Source organism: Cynocephalus volans, chromosome 3 (genome assembly GCF_027409185.1).
Source record: "Cynocephalus volans isolate mCynVol1 chromosome 3, mCynVol1.pri, whole genome shotgun sequence".
Taxonomy (NCBI): domain Eukaryota; kingdom Metazoa; phylum Chordata; class Mammalia; order Dermoptera; family Cynocephalidae; genus Cynocephalus; species Cynocephalus volans.
In genome coordinates, this window is record NC_084462.1 from 24622740 (window position 1) to 24643895 (window position 21156).

The 21156-nt window shown below is 41.9% G+C and overlaps 1 pseudogene; it reads right to left on the reverse strand.

Moving 5' to 3' along the window:
- Nucleotides 1-17645, reverse strand: part of LOC134372496 (NXPE family member 3-like) — a 33388-nt pseudogene extending 15743 nt beyond the window's left edge.
- Nucleotides 17646-21156: the final 3511 nt, after the last annotated feature.

Below are 21156 nucleotides of genomic sequence, written 5' to 3' on the forward strand. Positions count from 1 at the left end.
TCAATATAACACACTACATTAATAGAACAAAGGAAGAAAACCATATAATCATCTCAATTTATACAGAAAAAGCATCTGACAAAATCCAACACCCTTTCATGATTAAACACACACACACACACACACACACACACACACACAATCAACTTGATAAGGAACATCTATAAGATACCTATAGCTGACATCATACTGAACCGTGAATATCTAGATTCTTCCCCCTAAGACCAAGAATAAGGCAAGATGTCCTCTCTCACCTCTCCTACTCAGTCTTCAACTGAATGTCCTGGCCAAGGCAAGAAGATAAGAAAAGGAAATTAAAGATATAAAGACTGAGAAGAAACGAATGAAACTGTTATTGTTGCCAGATGACATAATTATCTATAAAGAAAATCCCAAGAATCAGAAAACAAAAAATAAACACTTCCTGGACCTAATTAGCAAGTACATCAAGTTTGCAGGATATAAGATTAATACACGAAAATAAATTGCTTTCCTATATACCAGTAATGGATAATTGGAATTTGAAATTAAAAACACAATACCATTTATGTTAGCACCAAAAAAGGGACAAATACATGGATATAAATCTAACAAAATAGGTACAGGACCTATATGAGACAAACTACAAATTGTGATGAAAGAAACTGAAGATGTAAATAAATGAAAAGATATTCCATCTTCAGGGATAGTGTGACTTAATATTAAGATATCAGTTCTCCCCAATTTGATCTATTGATTTGATGCAATCCCAATCAAATCCCAGCAAGTTATTTTGTGAACATCTACAACCTGCTTCTAAAGCTATATGAAAAGGCAAAAGACTCAAAATAGCCAACACAATACTGAAGAAGAACAAAGTCAGAGAACTGACACTACCTGACTTACGACTTACTATAAAGCTGCAGTAATCAAGACAGTGTGGTATTGACGAAAGGATAGACAAACAGATCAATGAAACAAAATAGAGAATAAAGAAAAAATGGGACAGAAGGGACAGAAAAAGACCCAGAGAAATATAATTAACTAATCGTTGACAAAGGAGCAAGGCAATTCAGTGGAGAAAAGATACTCTTTTCAATAGATAGTATTGGAGCAACTGGACACACACATGCAAACAATGAACCTAGACACAGGCTTTACATCTTTCATAATAATTGACTCAAAATAGTCCACAGACTCAAATGTCAGATGCAAAACCATAAAACTTCTAGACGATAACATAGAAGAAAATCTATATGACCTTGGGTTTGGTCATATACTGCTGACAAATAAGCATATTTAAAATTGCTCAACATCATATTTAATAGGGGTATTGCAAATTAAAACAACTATGAGATATCACTACTCATCTGTTCGAATGGCTGAGATCAAAAACACTGACAAAACCAAATTCTGGTGAGGTTGTGGAGCAACAGGAACCCACATCATTGTTGGTGAGAATGTGAAATGATACAGCCAGGTTTGGAAGATCATTTAGCAGTCATTAAGACAGTGTGGTACTGGAGCAAGGGTAGACGGGTTTACACAATGAAATAGAGAATCCAGAAGCAGACACACCCATATCAGGCCACTTGATTTATGACAAACATGTCACTACAGAGAATTAAGGAGACTTTCAATAAAGAGTGCCAATACAATTACATATCCATATAAAAGATGATGCTATTGTCTGCCCGGAACCATATACAAAAATAATTCCAAATGGACGGTAAATCTAAAGTGTGAAAGTTAAAACAAAAAAGCTTCTAGGGGATAGCCTAGGAAAATACTTTCATGACTGTTGGCAGATGTGAAAATTTCTTAAACAGGACACAAATAGCACAAACCATTAAGGAAGAGATTGATAAACTGAACTGCGTTAAAATTTGAAACTTTTGTTCATCAAAACACTCTATAACAGCATGAAAAATTTAGTCACTGTGGGAGAGCACATGTGGAATTCAAATAGCCTACAAAAGACTAGTATATATACATCATTTCTACAAGTCAATAAGTAAAAGTTAAACAGCCTACTAGAAAAACAGGATAAAAATCTAAGCAGGCATTTCACAAAAGTGAATAATCAAATATCCAATAAAGGGGACTTTCAAGATGGCGGTGACTGCGGCAGCTGGCACAGAGTAGCTGAGGTGGAAAAGGCGGCCACTGGGCCTCAGGCAGCCAGGAAACTTGTGGACCTTCCTCTCGCCATCTCTTAAGGGAGGACCGCTGCTGCTGGCCAGCCGTGGGGGGTGACCGCCACTTTGCCCCCGGCAGGAGAGGCTGCCTCATTTACAGGCAACAGCTTTGAAGTGTGGAGCAGGAAAAGAACTGTTTCTTAGCTGCAAAAGCGAGTCTCGAAACAGGGAACACGGCGCCAGGGCTGCTGTGGATGCAGACAGGATCTCGGAGGCCGGGGCCGCGCTGAAGGCAGCCAGCTGCCCTACTCAGGATTCGAGGTTTCAGGCTGGCATTAAAGAAGATCCCTGGGAGCGCCCGAGCCGTGCCGCAACTGAACAGCCCGAGGCGGCAGCGGCCGAGAAAGGGGAAGGCGGCAAACCAAGGACAGAGAGTGAGCACCTGACCGGGCACAACCCTGTGAGTGACCCCTGGACCAGTCCTGTGGGCGGCAGACGCCCACCCGACTCCCGCCTGCATCACCAGGCCACTCACCACCCCGGGGCTCCCTCCATTTTCCCAGGTACGGGTAGCTCCGCCAGGCTCGGCCATCACTGAGCCCTCCCACTTGCTTGGCCCCACGTGGGGCTTTCCAGAGCCTACTGGCCGGCCTCCCCTCACACTCCCTCCATGGATCTCTGGCGGGTTGGTGGCGTGGGGTGTTCCCGCCCAGTGTTGGGATGTCAAGGAAGTACTGGCCGGCTGACTGTCACTCCACCACACCCTGGACTCCGGCCCCTGGTAAACTTCCTGTTACTGGGAGGCAGTTACCATCTCTGCGGCCACCAGTTCGGAAAAAAGCCTAACGAATTTCTGGTTGGGAATAGTGTGGTAGGAGAGTTCCCAGGTCCGCTTGAACCTGCCGGAGAGCTGGCTACAGGCGGGCGCTAGACTCGGTTTATACCGGGGGGATACAAAGGTGAACAATTCCTGACAAAGATCTACATAGTGCTACAAAGGCACCCAGAGCGACCGGTCGTCTGTGCCTAGCAGAAACCTGGTAGACTTCCTGGGCGAGGCAGTGCCGAGCAGGGTCTTGAAGGCCCAGCTGATAGACGAGGGTTGCAGAAGACCCGCCCCAGCCCAGCACAGTGCGCACAGAGTGGGCAGACGTGCGGCCAGGGAGGCGGAGACTCAACAGAAACCACACACCCGGTGGGGTCGCCACTGCATGATCCAACAGCCTGGGCCAGAGCACATGGAACAGGGAGAAGTCCTGCACAGGAAGTGAAAGCTCAACAGCGATCACACACCCTGTGGTACGTGATCCACCAGCCCAGCAGAGTCCAAGCTGACCAGAAAGGTGGCTCCCCGGAGAAGCCCAAGACCTGAGGCAACCACACACACAAGGCACTAGAGGCCAACTGAGCAGCCACGGAGGTAGCCATATGAAATTGGCAACCACAGCAACATCCTAGTTATTCATTAGTCTCAAACCGGTAGACTGTGAAAACCCCTGCCACAATGAATAAACATCAAAAAAAAGATAGCAGAAATACAAAAAATCAAGAAAGTACACCACCAAAAGTTAATAAATCTCAAACTCTAGATCCTATAGAACAAGAAGCCCTTGAAATGACTGACAAGGAATTCCAAGTGATAATTCTAAGGAAACTGAATGAGATACAAGAAAACACAGCTAGACATCATGATGAAATGAGGAAAAGTATACAGGACCTGAAAGAGGAAATGTACAAAGCAATCAATGTCCTGAAAAAAAATGTAGCAGAACTTGCTGAACTGAAGAAGTTATTCAGCGAAATAAAAAACACAACGGAGAGTTTAACCAGCAGGCTTGTCGAAGTTGAAGAGAGAACCTCTGAACTTGAAGATGGGCTGTTTGAAATAACACAAGCAGACAAAAAGAAAGAAAAAAGAATCAAGGACATTGAAGAAAATCTGAGAGAGATATCAGACAACCTTAAGCGCTCAAATATCCGAGTCATGGGTATTCCAGAAGGGGAGGAAAATGGAGATTCCATTGAAAACATATTCAACAAAATAGTGGCAGAAAACTTCCCAGGTATAGGAAAAATCACAGATCTTCAGATCCAGGAAGCTCAACGATCTCCAAACGTATTAAACCCAAAAAGACCTTCTCCAAGACATGTCATAGTCAAATTGGCAAAACTCAGAGACAAAGACAGAATCTTAAAAGGTGCAAGAGAGAAGCGTCAAACCACTTATAAGGGAGCCCCAATCAGGCTAACATCAGACTTTTCATCACAAACCCTAAAAGCTAGAAAGGAATGGGATGACATTTTCAAAATACTAAAAGACAAAGATTGCCAGCCAAGAATACTTTACCCTGCAAGGCTATCCTTCCAAAATGAAGGGCAAATAGTATATTTCTCAGACAAACAAAAACTGCGGGAGTTCACCACCACACGACCACCCTTACAAGAAATACTCAAGGGAGTATTGGGTGTGGTTCCTGAAAAATAACTACCACTGCACTAAAAACCCAAGAAAAATCAATACGCACTAGTATAATAAAAATGGCATTCATGAAGAGAAAACAAGCAAACAAAAACGCTATCTACAACCTAAGGAACCAACAAACACAGAAACCAAACAGTAAATCAGAAAGCAAGGAACAAAAGACACCTAAGACAACCAAACAACCAACAAAATGCTAGGAATAAATCAACACCTTTCAATAACAACTCTTAATGTAAAAGGCTTAAATTCCCCAATCAAAAGACACAGACTGGCTGACTGGATCAAAAAGCAGGACCCAACTATATGCTGCCTACATGAGACCCACCTCACCCATAAAGATTCACACAGACTAAGAGTGAAAGGATGGAAAAAGATTTACCATGCAAACAAAAAAGAAAAACGAGCTGGAGTAGCTAGTCTTATATCTGACAAAATAGACTTTAAACTAAAAACCATAAAAAGAGACAATAAGGGACACTACTTAATGATAAAAGGACTGATCCATCAAGAAGACATAACAATCATAAATATGTACGCACCCAATGTTGGAGCAGCCAGATTTATAAAACAAACTCTATTAGACCTAAAGAAGGAAATAGACACTAATACCATAATAGCAGGGGACCTGAACACCCCACTGTCAATATTAGACAGATCATCTAGGCAAAGAATCAGTAGAGAAACACAAGATCTAAACAAGACTCTAGACCAATTGGAATTGGCAGATATCTACAGAACATTCCACCCAACAACCTCAGAATATTCATTCTTCTCATCAGCACATGGATCATTCTCCAGGATAAATCACATATTAGGTCACAAATCAAGTCTCAATAAATTCAAAAAAATTGGAATTATCCCATGTATGTTCTCAGACCACAATGGATTAAAACTAGAAATTAATAACAAACGAAACTCTGGAAACTATACAAACACATGGAAATTAAACAGCATTCTACTCAATGACATATGTGTCCAAGAAGAAATCAAGCAGGAAATCAAAAAATTTATTGAAACTAATGAAAACAATGATACATCATACCAAAACCTGTGGGATACTGCAAAAGCAGTATTGAGGGGGAAATTTATTGCATTAAACGCTCACTTCAGAAGAATGGAAAGATGGCAAGTGAACAACCTAACACTTCACCTTAAAGAACTAGAAAAACAAGAACAATCCAAACCTAAAGTTAGCAGACGGAAAGAAATCATTAAGATCAGAGCAGAACGAAATGAAACTGAAAACTAAAAAACCATTCAAAAGATCAACGAATCAAAAAGTTGGTTTTTTGAAAAGATAAATAAAATTGACAAACCATTAGCATGGCTAACAAAAAAAAGAAGAGAGAAGACTCAAATAACAAAAATTAGAAATGAAAAAGGCAATATTACCACTGATTCATCTGAAATACAAGGAATCATTCGAGACTACTATAAACAACTATACTCCAACAAATTTGAAAATCTGGAGGAAATGGATAAATTTCTGAACACACATAAGCTCCCAAAACTGAACCATGAAGACATAGAAAATTTGAACAGACCAATAACAATAAAGGAGATTGAAGCTGTTATCAGAAGGCTCCCAACAAAGAAAAGCCCAGGACCAGATGGATTCACAGCAGAATTTTTCAAACATTCAAAGAGGAATTGACACCAATTCTTTACAAACTATTCCAAAAGATTGAAATGGACGCAAATCTCCCAAACTCATTCTATGAAGCAAACATCATCCTGATACCAAAACCAGGTAAAGATATAACCAAAAAAGAAAACTACAGGCCGATATCCTTGATGAATATAGATGCAAAAATCCTCACTAAAATACTAGCAAACAGAATACAGCAACACATACGAAAAATTATTCATCATGATCAAGTGGGATTCATTCCAGGGATGCAAGGTTGGTTCAACATACGCAAATCAATAAATGTGATACACCATATTAATAAACTCAAACACAAGGACCATATGATCATCTCTATAGATGCTGAAAAAGCATTTGATAAAGTTCAGCACTCATTCATGACAAAGACCCTCTATAAGTTAGGTATAGAGGGAAAGTATCTCAACATAATTAAAGCCATATATGCCAAACCCACTGCCAATATCATCCTGAATGGGGAAAAGCTGAAAGCTTTTCCTTTAAGAACAGCAACTAGACAAGGATGCCCACTCTCACCACTCCTATTCAACATAGTGTTGGAAGTACTAGCCAGAGCAATCAGAGAAGAGAAGGAAATAAAGGGCATCCAGATTGGAAAACATGAAGTCAAACTGTCCCTGTTTGCAGATGACATGATCCTATATATTGAACAGCCTAAAACCTCTACAAAAAAACTGCTGGAATTGATAAATGATTTCAGCACAGTAGCAGGATACAAAATCAACACACAAAAATCAGTAGCATTTCTTTTCTCCAATAGTGAACATGCAGAAAGAGAAATCAAGAAAGCCTGCCCATTTACAATAGCCACCAAAAAAATAAAATACTTAGGAATTGAGTTAACCAAGGAGGTGAAAAATCTCTATAACATGAACTACAAACCACTGCTGAGAGAAATTAGAGAGGATACAAGAAGATGGAAAGATATTCCATGCTCTTGGATTGGAAGAATCAACATAGTGAAAATGTCCATACTACCCAAAGTGATATACAAATTCAATGCAATCCCCATCAAAATTCCAAAGACATTTTTCTCAGAAATGGAAAAAAATATCCAGTCATTTATATGGAACAATAAAAGACCACGCATAGCCAAAGCAATGCTGAGCAAAAAAAATAAAGCTGGAGGCATAACACTACCAGACTTTAAGCTATACTACAAAGCTATAATAACCAAAACAGTATGGTACTGGCATAAAAACAGACACACTGACCAATGGAATAGAATAGAGAATCCAGAAATCAACCCACACACTTACTGCCATCTGATCTTTGACAAAGGCACCAAGCCTATTCACTGAGGAAGGGACTGCCTCTTCAGTAAATGGTGCTGGGATAACTGGATATCCATATGCAGGAGAATGAAACTAGATCCATACCTCTCACCGTATACTAAAATCAACTCAAAATGGATTAAGGATTTAAATATACACCCTGAAACAATAAAACTTCTTAAAGAAAACATAGGAGAAACACTTCAGGAAATAGGACTGGACACAGACTTCATGAACACGACCCCAAAAGCACGGGCAACCAAAGGTAAAGAAACAAATGGGATCATATGAAACTAAAAAGCTTCTGCACAGCAAAAGAAACAATTAACAGAGTTAAAAGACAACCAACAGAGTGGGAGAAAATATTTGCAAAATATACATCTGACAAAGGATTAATATCCAGAATATACAAGGAACTTAAACAACTTTACAAGAAGAAAACAAGCAACCCAATTAAAAAATGGGCAAAAGAGCTAAGCAGGCATTTCTCTAAGGAAGATATACAAATGGCCAACAGACATATGAAAAAAATTCTCAACATCACTCAGCATCCGGGAAATGCAAATCAAAACCACACTGAGATACCACCTAACCCCAGTTAGGATGGCTAAAATCCAAAAGACTCTGAACGATAAATGCTGGTGAGGTTGCGGAGAAAAAGGAACTCTCATACATTGTTGGTGGGACTGCAAAATGGTGCAGCCTCTATGGAAAATGGTATGGAGGTTCCTCAAACAATTGCAGATAGATCTCCCATACGACCCAGCTATCCCACTGTTGGGACTATACCCAGAGGAATGGAAATCATCAAGTCGAAGGTATACCTGTTCCCCAATGTTCATCGCAGCACTCTTTACAATAGCCAAGAGTTGGAACCAGCCCAAATGTCCATCATCAGATGAGTGGATACGGAAAATGTGGTACATCTACACAATGGAATACTACTCAGCCATAAAAACGAATGAAATACTGCCATTTGCAACAACATGGATGGACCTCGAGAGAATTATATTAAGTGAAACAAGTCAGGCACAGAAAGAGAAATACCACATGTTCTCACTTATTGGTGGGAGCTAAAAATTAATATATAAATTCACACACACACACACACACAAAACCGGGGGGGGGGGAGAAGATATAACAACCACAATTACTTGAAGTTGATACGACAAGCAAACAGAAAGGACATTGTTGGGGGGGAGGGGGGGAGGGAGAAGGGAGGGAGGTTTTGGTGATGGGGAGCAATAATCAGCCACAATGTATATCGAGAAAATAAAATTAAAAAATAAATAAATAAATAAAAATAAAAAATAAAAAAAATATATCCAATAAACATATATAGACATATTCAAACATACTCAAACTCATTAGTTACTAGGGAAAAGCAAATTAAAACTACAATGATATATCACCAGAATAATGGATAAAATTTCAGACAGACAGTACCAGGTGTTGGTGAGGATGTGGAACATATGAAACTCTATCATACACTGTTTGTGGGAGTGTAAATTGGTAAACCACTTAATGAAACTGATGATATCTTCTGGCACACACGGATACCCTATGACAGAACAATTCCATTCCTAGGCTATCACTCCTTGTTTATGGCTGGACTGTGGAGGAAAGGATACTCTCATATTTCTCTGATGAAACTTTGAAGTGTTCCAGCTTTTTTGGAAGGCAATCTGGCCACATCTATTAATATTTAAAACACATATACCCTTTGAACCAGCAATTCTGCTTTTAGAAATCAACCCTAAAGAAATTATTGAAATTGTGGAATTTAAAAAGTATACGTTTCTCGAGTCTGGAGCTCAAGGAAGGGCAGAATTAAGTGGGGTAAAGACAAGCATAGCCCTAGGTACCACTTTGGAGGCTGGTGACATGTTGAAGCAGGAAAAGACCAGAAAGTTGAGTCAGAGGCTGAAGAAGGACCTGGTGACCCAGGACCAAAGCTGAGAGAGGGCCCAGAGGACTACATACTTGGGGCACATATGTCTGGGGGCTCTTTCAGTTTGTCTGGAGCAAGAGACAGGTGTGTCCAGTAGAAAGCTGCCCTGGAGCACTAGAACCAGACCTCCCACCATCGAGCAAGAATCCTGGGAGTGGATAAGAGCTAATGCCACCTGGCGCAGTGACAATCTGGCTGTTGGTGAGAATGGGGGACCATCAACCTGAGGATAAAGTGAGACTCCTCTTCACCTTCTGTGTTAATTTCTGTGTGTTCTCTATCCCAGAGCAACAAAGAGCCCCAGGCCAGGAGGCAGTACAGCAGATAAGTGATGTCATCAGTCTCGTGACAGTTTTTCTTCTTTTGTGCATGTTTGTGTTTCTTTTTCTTTTAATTTTCATGAGAGTTTTTCATATTATTGTCTCCTACAGTTCTGAGCATTGAGCAAGTGTATTACATGCAAATAGAATTAAAATGATCAGACCGCATAAAAATGTAAATCAATCACAGCAACAAGAGGACACCTGGACAGAACTTCAGCTTCCATCCATATGACGACGGGATTTCGTGCAGGGGAAAGTGTGTAAGAGGCATTAACTACCCTAACTTCTATTACCACACTGCCATTTCATCTCTTTTCTTAAAACACGTGGACTTTAGCCCCTAATTCCACCCACGCACTCGCCTCTCTTACCTCCGTCAAGCACCTAGAAATTCCACCCCCACTTTCCTGTATCTATAATGTTAGGCGGACCTCCTTAAAATCCGAAAGCTTCCAATTTCACTAGTAAAATGCTACCAGGCATCTGCCTTCAGCATTATTACATCATGTTTATTCAACATCTTATCAACCTGAGGCAAACAAGGTTAACTTGGGACAGAGCCAGAGAGAAGACAGACCAATCTCCTCTCTGGCTTCATCAAACAGCTGCCACCCACTCTCTACTTTCTCCCTCTCCATCCCCCTTTAATAGGGAGCTCATTTCCCCCTCAGCACTTATTTCTTGGGGCTAATGGAAGACCCAGGAATCCTGACCATCATCCCTTAGAAATTCCAGACATCCTCCCTCTAAATTGATCCTTTTCACTCCTGGACTATGTTACAGGTTCTATATTCTCCCAGGTGGGCTGGGTCACAGACCCCCCTACCCCGTCCTGTGCAGGTTCTGAGCCAGGTAGCTGGAAAAAGATTCTGGCAGCCAATGACAGGATAGAAATCCTTTATTCCGGTTGTGAGCTCCACTGGCCAGTGGTTCAGAGCTGCTGCTTTTATACTGAAAGTACACAGCAGTGACACCGAGCCAAGGGGTACACGGTTTCGCATGCGCACTAACACTAGTCTCATGTAGCTTGTTCACAATGGATGTGCTGAGTCATACTCACCCGGATATGAGGACGATGTGAGGCCACAGGGCCCGAGCAAACTAGCATCAATTTCCTCACGCTCCCTAACACAGCCATAGCAAAGACCTAGGTAGATACATTCAGCTACAGAGACCAAGAAGAATCAATCTACCTAGGTGAATGATAAAAGGGCAGAGTCAAGTGGACATCATAGCTCAGACCCCAAAGGAATGACAGCAAAGCCTTCTCAGAGAAGCTTGTTCAGCTGGTGGATGAAAAGTCACTGCCATACATAGACCTGAACTTACTAGTTGGTCTTTGGGTGATAATCAGTGTGAATGGTTCCCTGGCCAGCACTGTGTTGAAGACCACCAGATGATTGCCAGCCATCAATCAGCCAGTGATCAGTGGAGGCAAAAGTGAACTGGAAACCACAGTATCTGGGTTTACTGCCAACTCCCAATGCCATCTCCCTCTCCCCTCTGGCCCCGTTTATGAACCATAGAATGCAGGGAAACCACTGGTGGGCTACAGAACCATAGCGTGTATTAGGCCTCATGGATAGTTTAACATCAGCATAGCCAGGTTAAGCAACTTAACCCCTTCTCCACCTTGCCTTTCCCTTCTCTGCTCAGGGAACTGAGATCCCTCTCCTGGGAAAGGGTAAACAAAACCATGACTTTTATCATCATGTTCATCTTGTTGGCTTCATTTAGCAGGCTTCAGGCTGGAGAATTTGTACTGAGATAGTGGCTGATAAAGAGACTATACCCTAACCGACCAGATGTTATCAGACCACAAGGGCTGTGTCACCTTGCATACCACTGCTTTCAAAATTGCCCACTACTCTGTCAGAACCCTCCCTAATGTTCTTATAAGCCTCCTGCTTTCCTAGGTTTGGAGAAACTGATCTGGTTCAGTCCCCCCTCTACATTAGTGGAATAAACCTTTTTGTCTGAAATGGCTCATGGCTCAGGTCTCTCTCTTTTCTCCATCTCACTGAGCCTAACAGACATAATGCTGTTTTTCTAAGTCTGAATTTACATTGTATTCTATGTAGCATTCAGCACTAAGAGGTGTGAAAGTTCATTATAAAACTTGAGTCATTCTTGTCATACCCAAACTAAATCAGAGTTGAAAGGCTGGAGGAAAAAGCACTCAGGGCACATAGCACCTGCTCCACGAATTTTCCAGCAAGCCCAGCTGCTGAAACAGCCTGCTGTAGTGTTGTGAGGCTGCTGCATGGAAAAGGAACCAGGACACCCAATTGAGAATGTAAAAGGCGGGGGTTATTGGCTGTCCGGTGACTGTTCCTTTAAAAAAATGTCTTGGAAGGAAGTAGCCCTGAGTATAAGTTTAAGGGGTCTTTTAAAGGAACATAGTCACACAGCAAAAAATCATATAGTCACATACTTACAGTTATCATATAGTTACACACATACACACATACATACATACCCTCCTGGCGTGAGGCGGGGGCTTGGGGAGGCCTAGCACAAGTGGTAACAGAAACTGAAAGAAACCAGTTAATCACTTAGGGACGCAAAAGCTTTCACAGTGTGGTTTCCTCCTTAGGTTGTCTAGACACATCCAGATACAGCTCTTCGTGTTATCAGTCAGGGACAGCATAGGCTGGAAACAGCAAAGGCAGGCAGAACTTAAAATTTTTCTAAGTACAGGACAATTTCTAACCTTCCATTTTCACAACAGGTGTTGGGGGGCTTTCAAACAAGAACACTTTTCAAACAGTAAAAATGGCATAAGCTAAATCAATCTACCTCGTCACAGTAACCCTAAGACCCCTTTTCCTAGTAGCTGCTGAAACAAACTGCCGTGACTCTGAGACTAGCTTTACCCACCACTGTCACTAACCAAATAGAGCTTGCCAACTCCCCAAAACTTAGCTAGTGGCAGTGAGCTTTCTTCCAAAACAATTCATAACATTTCTCTTTCTAATAAAACTCTGAACCTTTCTTTGTTCTTCAGAAGTATCGAATACCAACCCAGTCTGTGTGTATGCCCCAAACTGCAATTTTATAATCCCTAAACAAAGCACCCTGTTTGGAAATCTGACTCTATATTTTAATTGACTTTCACAGAGGAGAAGAGAGGCTCAAATGGGGGGTGAGAGAAGGTTTCCATATGTCATGACTTTAGGAAGTGAGTGAGAGTTTGGGGGAAAAGAGAAACTTTGAAATCAAGAGTTTACTTAGGAAATCATTATTTCTATTATGTTTCCAAAATATATTATACAAATTATTCGATTAGGCAAGATAAGAAAGATCGATTTACAAAAAGGAAAACTCAGAAAGCAGAGAGAGTAGTTTATCAATCACGGTCTACTAAGGTGACAGAAATCACACCAGACTTTAATAGCAAGAATTAAATATAAAGAGTTGTTAACTGGGTATAAAGAGCTATTAGTGAGTAATTGAAAAAGAAGAAAAAGAACACTAAGGTGTTGGGGGCCAGCTGGTGGCTCACTTGGGAGAGCGTGGTGCTGACAACACCAAGTCAAGGGTTAATATCCCCTTACCAGTCATCTTTTAAAAAAAAGAACACTAAGGTGTCATGTAAGTAGCAACTACAGAAAGTAGCTAATTCTCCTGGGGCTAAGGAAACAAAATGAAGATGTTAGAATGATTTAAATTTAATAGCTTGGAGGTGGCTGGATAGCTCAGCTGGGTAGAGTACAGCCTTGTATCACCAAGGTCAAGGGTTCAAGTCCCCACACCAGCCAGCTGCCAAAAACAAACAAAAATAACCCTAGAAGCTTAGAAGAGGAGTCCCATGGAGACAAAACTCAGACCTCTGGGGAGGAGCACTGTGCAGCTAACTGTGCATGTGTTGGAAAAACCACAGAACCACAAACTGAATTCACCTTCTGCTCCTAGAAGGAACAGATCCTGCCAGTGTGAAGAAGGCTGCTGGCCCTCATAGGATCTCAACACAAATAAGAACTCCAGAAGAGGCAGACAGGCAAGAGCAAGTCCTTTCTATTTCCTCCAGCCCTAAAGTCCTAAAGCCTCCCTCTAGCATCCCCTTGCTGGAAGATCCTACCAGGAAACCAGCAGGTGGAGCAGAAATGTCGCTCACAGAATTTCACCCCAGACTCACAAAGTAGCGTTTGAAGCTGAGAGACAAGAGCTTAATTATTGACAGAGACAGATATACCAGTAAATAAGCCAGTAGCTTAGAAGTTGCCCCATATGAGCAATACATTTAGCCTTAAGTTTTGTAGCAGCAAGGCTAACACTAAAGTATATCAACTGTTTTCTTTCCCAGTAAATTAAGATACAAATTTGTCTGGAGAAGAACTCCCTGTTAACTAAGCCATAGACAATTCAAGGAAGGGAGTAGCGTTGTTTGGAAAGAACTCAAGACAATAAGTTCCCTGAGGAGAATGGAGTTTAGCTGATAGGGTCGTAGTTTCAAAGACCAAAGGAGGGGAATTGTGCTCAGGGGTTTCAAAGTTTGGGGTCCAGCATGCTGGTTTCTTTCCAGGTCAGTACGTTCCCTCATGGGCTATGGTCACACTCAGCTAGCTGTTGTTTCCTTGAGTAGTCAGGTGAGGCTGGGAGCTGATCACAACATAAGGCCTCACCTGAAGACATCCAGGTAGTGACAGGTACCTGCCTTTCCCCAGGGTAAACATTGCAAGGTGTGGAGTCTAGCCCTGCTTCTAGTCTAGGAAACAACTTTGGGCAAACTAGAAAAAGCTGTACCTTCCACAAGCACTTTACCCCCATGTGCCAGGAAATCAGCCTTACAAATGTACAAATGTTTATTTTTAGAGAGCAAACTCTGAGCTCCAGGTGAGATGCTTTGGAAGAAATGAGTTGTTCAGTTGCACCTGAAGTAATTTTTAGCACGTATACTTGATAAACCTAAGCATGGCATATAAAGTCTTTGGAGATCTTCTCCTTGCTTAATTCTGCTGTCTCACCTCTTGCCTCACCCCATCCCCGACTCAAAAAAAATTACCCTGTGATTTATATCTTTCCTGGACATCTCTGTTCCCAGCCTACAATGTCCTTCTGACACTCTGTGCCTGGCTCATCCACAAACCTCTCTTAGAACTTGGCTACGGTGTCTCCTCTTTGTGGAGTTCTTCCCTAGATCCCAAAGCTGAGTCACATGCCTTTCCTGTGTAATCTTCTAGCTGATCTCTGTTATGACATTCACCATATGAAACTGTAATGGCTAGTTACCAGGGGCAGCATCACCACAGGCTCTGATTAATCAGCATTCTTACTTTCAAGAAATAGAAGTTTAGTCTGGCTGATTACAGATAAAGGATATTAATAAAAGAATCCTGACTAGCCCATATAAGTTCTGGGGGACAGGAGAAGTGGCCTGAGTGCTGAGCTTCCAGGAACTATACACTTAGACCATGGTCACTGTCACTGCTGCTGCCCTAGTCAATAGAAAAAAAATTGCTGCTGTCATTCATACTGCCCCAACGATGCATTTCTGTGCCAGGAGTCTAACCTTGCTACCACCACCACGATGGAGAGCCAGGTACCTCCGATACCACCCACACAAGCAAAATAGATTCTATGCAGACCTCATATTCAAGTAGCTCACATGAGGACTGAAGGCTGTGATATTATGGAAGCCAAGAGAAGAGAGGATTTCAAAAAAAGGAAGAGTGGTAGGTTCATGCTGTTAAATGATGCAGGAGAAATCGAAAGGTAAGGACTGAAAATTGTTCATTGGATTTACCCTCAATGAGGCTCTTAGCTTGGTGAGAAGAGTTTTGATTGGTTAGAAGGGAAGTGGATTGAAAAGTGAAAGATGAGGAATAAATTTGGAAAGAATTCTTTCAATAGTCTTAGCTTGAAGGATTTCTCATTAGCCAAATGGAGAAACTTGAGAATCAAAATAAATAACAATAGTAATTGATTGTAGACCACAGAATAATGATTCCATATTGAAATAAATAAATGTGGGCAACAGGAAGAAAAGCTCTTCCTTACAGCAGAGAGCCAGCTAATAAATACACATAGAACAAATGCTAGATTGAGAATAATCACCATTTGCAACTATCAAAGTTATTCCTCTGATACTGATTTTAGGCAATAATTACCAATGGATGCTAAAACTGGTAGATAAAAGCTCTATAAGGAACACGTTGTTTACATACTTTCAAAAATCTCTGCATAAATTACCTACTAATTGCAAAGGGAAGATAGGCACTTCATACTGGATAAACCTGGTAGACACCACTTCAGCCACATAATCAAAGTAACATCACCGATACTGGGGCAAACTGACGTCATGTGCTTCCTGATGTGACGAAGTGAGAAGCACACTACCTCACTCCTATGGTGCCCTAGCCAAAAGTGCACAACTGGGAATTAATTGTTAGGGACATCAGAAAAACCTGAATTAGAGATTTTCTAAGTAAAATTGGCATGTACGCTTCAAAAAATTTAGAGTCATGAAAGACAAGGAAAGACTGAAGAACAGATTAAAGGAGATTAGAGAGATATGGCAATTAAATGCAAAGCATGATCTTGGTTTCGATCCTAATCCAGGTAAAATATCTATAAAGAACATTACTGGAACAATTTATTAAATTTTAATATGAACTCTAGATAAGTTTAATTTGATATTAATTTTCCTGATCTTTATACTCTGGCTGTAAATCCTTATTCTTAGGAAATTCATCCCAAAGTGTATAGAGAAAAAGAGGCATGATGTATGCAACTTCCTCTAAAATGGTTCGGGGGAAAAAAAATAAACACTCAAAGGGAGACTGAATGTTCTGGGCATGAGGTCAAGGACTTTGGGTTGGCTTCAGAGTAGGGTGACCAAATAGGAGCCAACCTTGTCATGGGAGAGAATCCCAATATCAGCATTTCACTTGTGTTTCTTAATCTGACAGATTTTATTGTTTTACATGATTCCATAAAAATATTATTATAAATTTTTACTACCAAATTGATATTTTTTTATTCGTGAACGTCAGGTCTTCCAACTGGAGTCACTTTACTTCTGACTGAAGTACATTTAAAAACTTTTTCTTTAATAAGAAGAATAATACAGAACTAAAAGAAAAAGAAAAATTTTTTTCCTTAGTAAAGACCTACTGGTAAAACCTCTATCAGTTTATGTTTATCTGAAATGTTTTAATTTTACCTTTTGTTGTAGAGTGATTTGTGTCCTCCCAAAATTCTTATGTTGATGCCTTGTAAGAAAAATCGAAAAAAGTATAGTCAGGACCTCTCACCTTGCATCTTTTACCAATGGGCAAGATTCAGCACATTCACTAGAAACAAGTTATAAACGTAATGTAACTGCATGTGTGCCCGTTTACTGATTCAGCATGATTGTTGTAATTATGCAATGCTTGGCTTGTGGCCGCTATTGTGACTAAAAGTATAAAGGTAACTGCTCTGAACTGCTGGTCAGAGGAGCATGGAAGGAGGGCAGAGCATGGACGGCCAGTGGAGGAGAGCCTGAGCTTGTGTCTGAGAATAAACTATGTCTGTGAAGCTCACAACTGAAGAATAAAGTATGTCTACTTGCATAAAGCTGCCAGGGTCTCCTTTCAATTACCTGACTCAGGACCCGCACAAGAATGGGCAGAAGGATCTGAGATTCCTGCCCGACAGTTGGCGTAGTCTGGCAGGATGAGCAGGTCAGGGAGCCACGAGCCCCTCAGGAGGGGGAGGAGATGTGGCTGCCCTTGAGCATGTGGTACCTGGGGCAGTGTTCCTTTGGACTTGGGCTCCACTGGAAATGTGGGACCAAGTGGACGGGTCCCCAAGAGCATGGAGAAAGCTCGCAAGGTGCTGGGCTCCATGGTGAAAGAGGAGGAGTCCTGGTGCATGGCTGGCCAGAGGGACTGGCTGCTGCTCACTGCACTGCGAGCCAATATGGACCAGGCACTCCATGATGCAGCATGGCTTCAAGAGTTGAAACAAAAGGCAGACCTGCTGGACACTGAAGTACAGTAATAGGTCACACCCATCCCTGAAGCCAAAAATGATGACGACCCTGAGTGTGAGTTGGGAGAACTTGTGCATCTCCTTTCATGACCTGTTGTGCATCAGAAAATGAACCCCTACTTGTTTGGCTCCTACTGTTGTGGGACCTAGAGGTGGATGGCAAATGTGCAGTGTGTGTTAGCATTGGTGGACACTGGCACAGAATGTAGCCTGATACACAGCAACCCTGATAAGTCTCCGGGGGCCACAGTGAATACTGATGGCTATGGAGGACAGAGTATCAAAATCAAACTGTGTCTTTGCCACTGGTCATTGGACGATAGCCCCCTTATGTATATACTGTGTATGTGTCCCCAGTGGCTGAATGTATCTTGGGTGTAGATGTGCTTTATGGTTTGCACCTGGAGTCAACAGTTGGGGAATTCTGGCTGCAAATATGAACAGTAAGGTGTTGTGGGAATATGTGAAAGAGTATTCCTTGCCGGGGGGACATGTGGAGATAAGTGTCACTATCTTTGAGTTAGAAAAGGTTTGCCTCATTTGTCCTGCACATAGTCTTTTTTATTTATTTGTTTGTTTGTTTGTTTATTTATTTATTTGTTTGTTTATTTATTATTATTATTTATTTATTTAAAAGATGACTGGTAAGAGGTTCTGAACCCTTGACTTGGTGTTGTCAGCACCATGCTCTCCCAAGTGAGCTAACCGGCCATCCCTATATAGGGATTCGAGCCCATGGCCTGGGTGTTATCAGCACCACACTCTACCAAGTGAGCCACGTGCCAGCCCTTTCCATATAGTCCTTTTAATGCTCCAGTGTGGCCAGTGGAAAAACCTGGCGGTACTTGGAGAATGACTGCAGACTATCGGGAACTGAACAGTGTAGTGTCTCCTTTGAACATGGCTGTGCCTTCAGTTCACAGCCTGATGGATCAGCTAACATCCCAGGTTGGAACTTGTCATTGTGTACCGGACCTTGCAAATGTTTTTGTTCCTCTCAGCTTACAGCCAACAACAGTTTGACTTTGCCTGGGAAGGAAGACAATAAACTTTTCAAGTGTTGCTCCAAGGTTATCTGGATAGCCCAACTGTCTGTCATGGTCTGGTGGCTGGGGACCTAGCCAAGTGGACTAAGTCCAGCATGGTTACAATGGTTTCATTACATTGATGATGTTACTAACCTCTGATTCTCTTGCACGTTTAACCCAAGTGGCTCCAACACTGTTGGGCCATTTGGAACAATGTAGGTGGGCCGTGAACAAAACCAAAGTGCAAGGACCTAGGCTGTCCATCAAATTCTTGGGAGTTGTTTGGTCGGGTAAGACACCTGAGTCATCCCAGAAACCATTATAGATAAGATACAGGAAAACCCTCGGCCCACATCAGGAGCTCAGCTACAACCTTATTTTGGAATTTGGGGTATTGGATAGATTTTGTACCCCATATGGCCCAAGTGACATGCCCACTATATGAATTAATAAAGAAAGGAGCTCCTTGGGATTGGACTAAAGAGGTAGAACAAGCTTACCATGCTACTCAGAGGGCAATACAGCAAGTGTGGGCTTTGTAAGTGGCTGATCCCCTAAGCCTTTTGAATTAGATGTGCATATAATCCAAGAAGGGTTAGGGTGCGGTTTGTGCCAGAGACAGGACCAATTCTGAACACCTATAGGATTTTGGTCTAAGCTCTGGAAGGGTGCTGAAGTGCGTTACTCTCCAAAAGAGAAACAGTTAGCAGCTGTGTATTCTGCCCTGATGGCCACTGAAGCTATTACAGGAACTGCCAAGGTCCTAGTAAGGACAACATACCCCATTCTAGGTTGGCTACTCACATGGACAACCACTTCTAAAACTGGGAACTCTGTCTAAGTAGGGAGCATTTATAAAACAGAGACCTACTGTGTGTACAAGTCCTTTGTCTAATGAATTGCAAACTGTGTTAGGACCAGTACGGCAAGAAACTTTGACAGAAACTACACCCATGGAGGTTGAGACCACACCTTTCCATGAGGGGAAGTTGTAGCAGAGAATCCTGAACAATACCAATGCTGTCTTAGATCTTAGGTAGACACAGACTAAAACCTCCTCCAAGTGAGAAACCATTGAAAACAGAAACCATTGCATAGAAACAGAAATCATACACAATGAAAATTGTTATGCTTGATTGCTTTAATTGCTCATTTCAGCCTCTGTGACCTAGCTTGCTTTCTGTACCTGTAACCTAGCAACCTAGCTTGTTTTTTGTACCTGTACAAACCCGTGTGCCAAAGGGATGTGGTTTTTGCCTTTACAAACTCCACAAAACCAAGGCTTGGGACTGTTCTCCCAAAATACCTAGGGGAGGCATTCGCTGGCCGGCTAATAAAGACTCTGTTAAAATTCTTAGTTAAGTGTTTGCCTCCTGTCCTGGGTGACAACCTCACAACAAAGGGACCTATTCTGGAGCAGGATTGGTATACAGATGGTTCTAGCATGGGACCCTCAGCATTGTGGACAGCGGTTGCCATCCAGCCCTTAACCAATACCTTGTGGTATAAGAATGGAATAAGGCAAAGCAGCCAGTGGAGCACTATGGATGGTGATAAAAAATGAGCAAGGGGCTTTAACCATCTGTACTGACAGCTGAGCTGTATTCTGGGGTTTGACCCTTTCAATCTCTACTTGAAAGTTATCAGTGGTGGCCTGTAGGTCACCAGCCCTTGTGGGGGCAAGCCATGTGGCACGAGTTATGGGAATTAGGACAGGAAAAGGAAGTAACTCTTTTCCATGTCACAGGACATTCCCCCTTAGCCAGTCTGGGCAATGATGAAGCTGATGCACTGGCTAAGGTAAGGTAGCTGGAGAGAGCTTGTATTTTAGTAGCATGTTGCTGCAGCCTATATTGCTGCTGTGGCCTATGGATGCAAGTGTCATCTACCCTCACTAAGGGAATATGCAGAAGATCAAATGTGTTGATTGTATGGCTAGTGACCCTGAAGGGGTGGACTATAAGGAAAATAGAAAAAAGTATAGTAAGGATCTCTCACCTTGCATCTGTTACAAATGGGCAAGATCCAGCACATTCACTAGAAACAGAAGAGCAGTATAACTGCGCCTATGTGCCCATTTACTGATTCAGCATGATTGTTGTAATTATGTAATGCTTGGCTTTTGGCTGCTATTGTGTACTAAAAGTATAAAGATCACTTCTCTGAACTGCAGGTCGGCAGAGCCTCGGAGGTCAGCGGAGCATGGAAGGAAGGCAGAACATGGAGGGTCAGTGCAGCAGAGCCTGAGCTTCTGAGAATAAAGTAGGTCTTTGAAGCTCACATCGGAAGAATAAAGTATGTCTACGTTGCATAAAGCTGCCAGGGTCTTCTTTCAAGT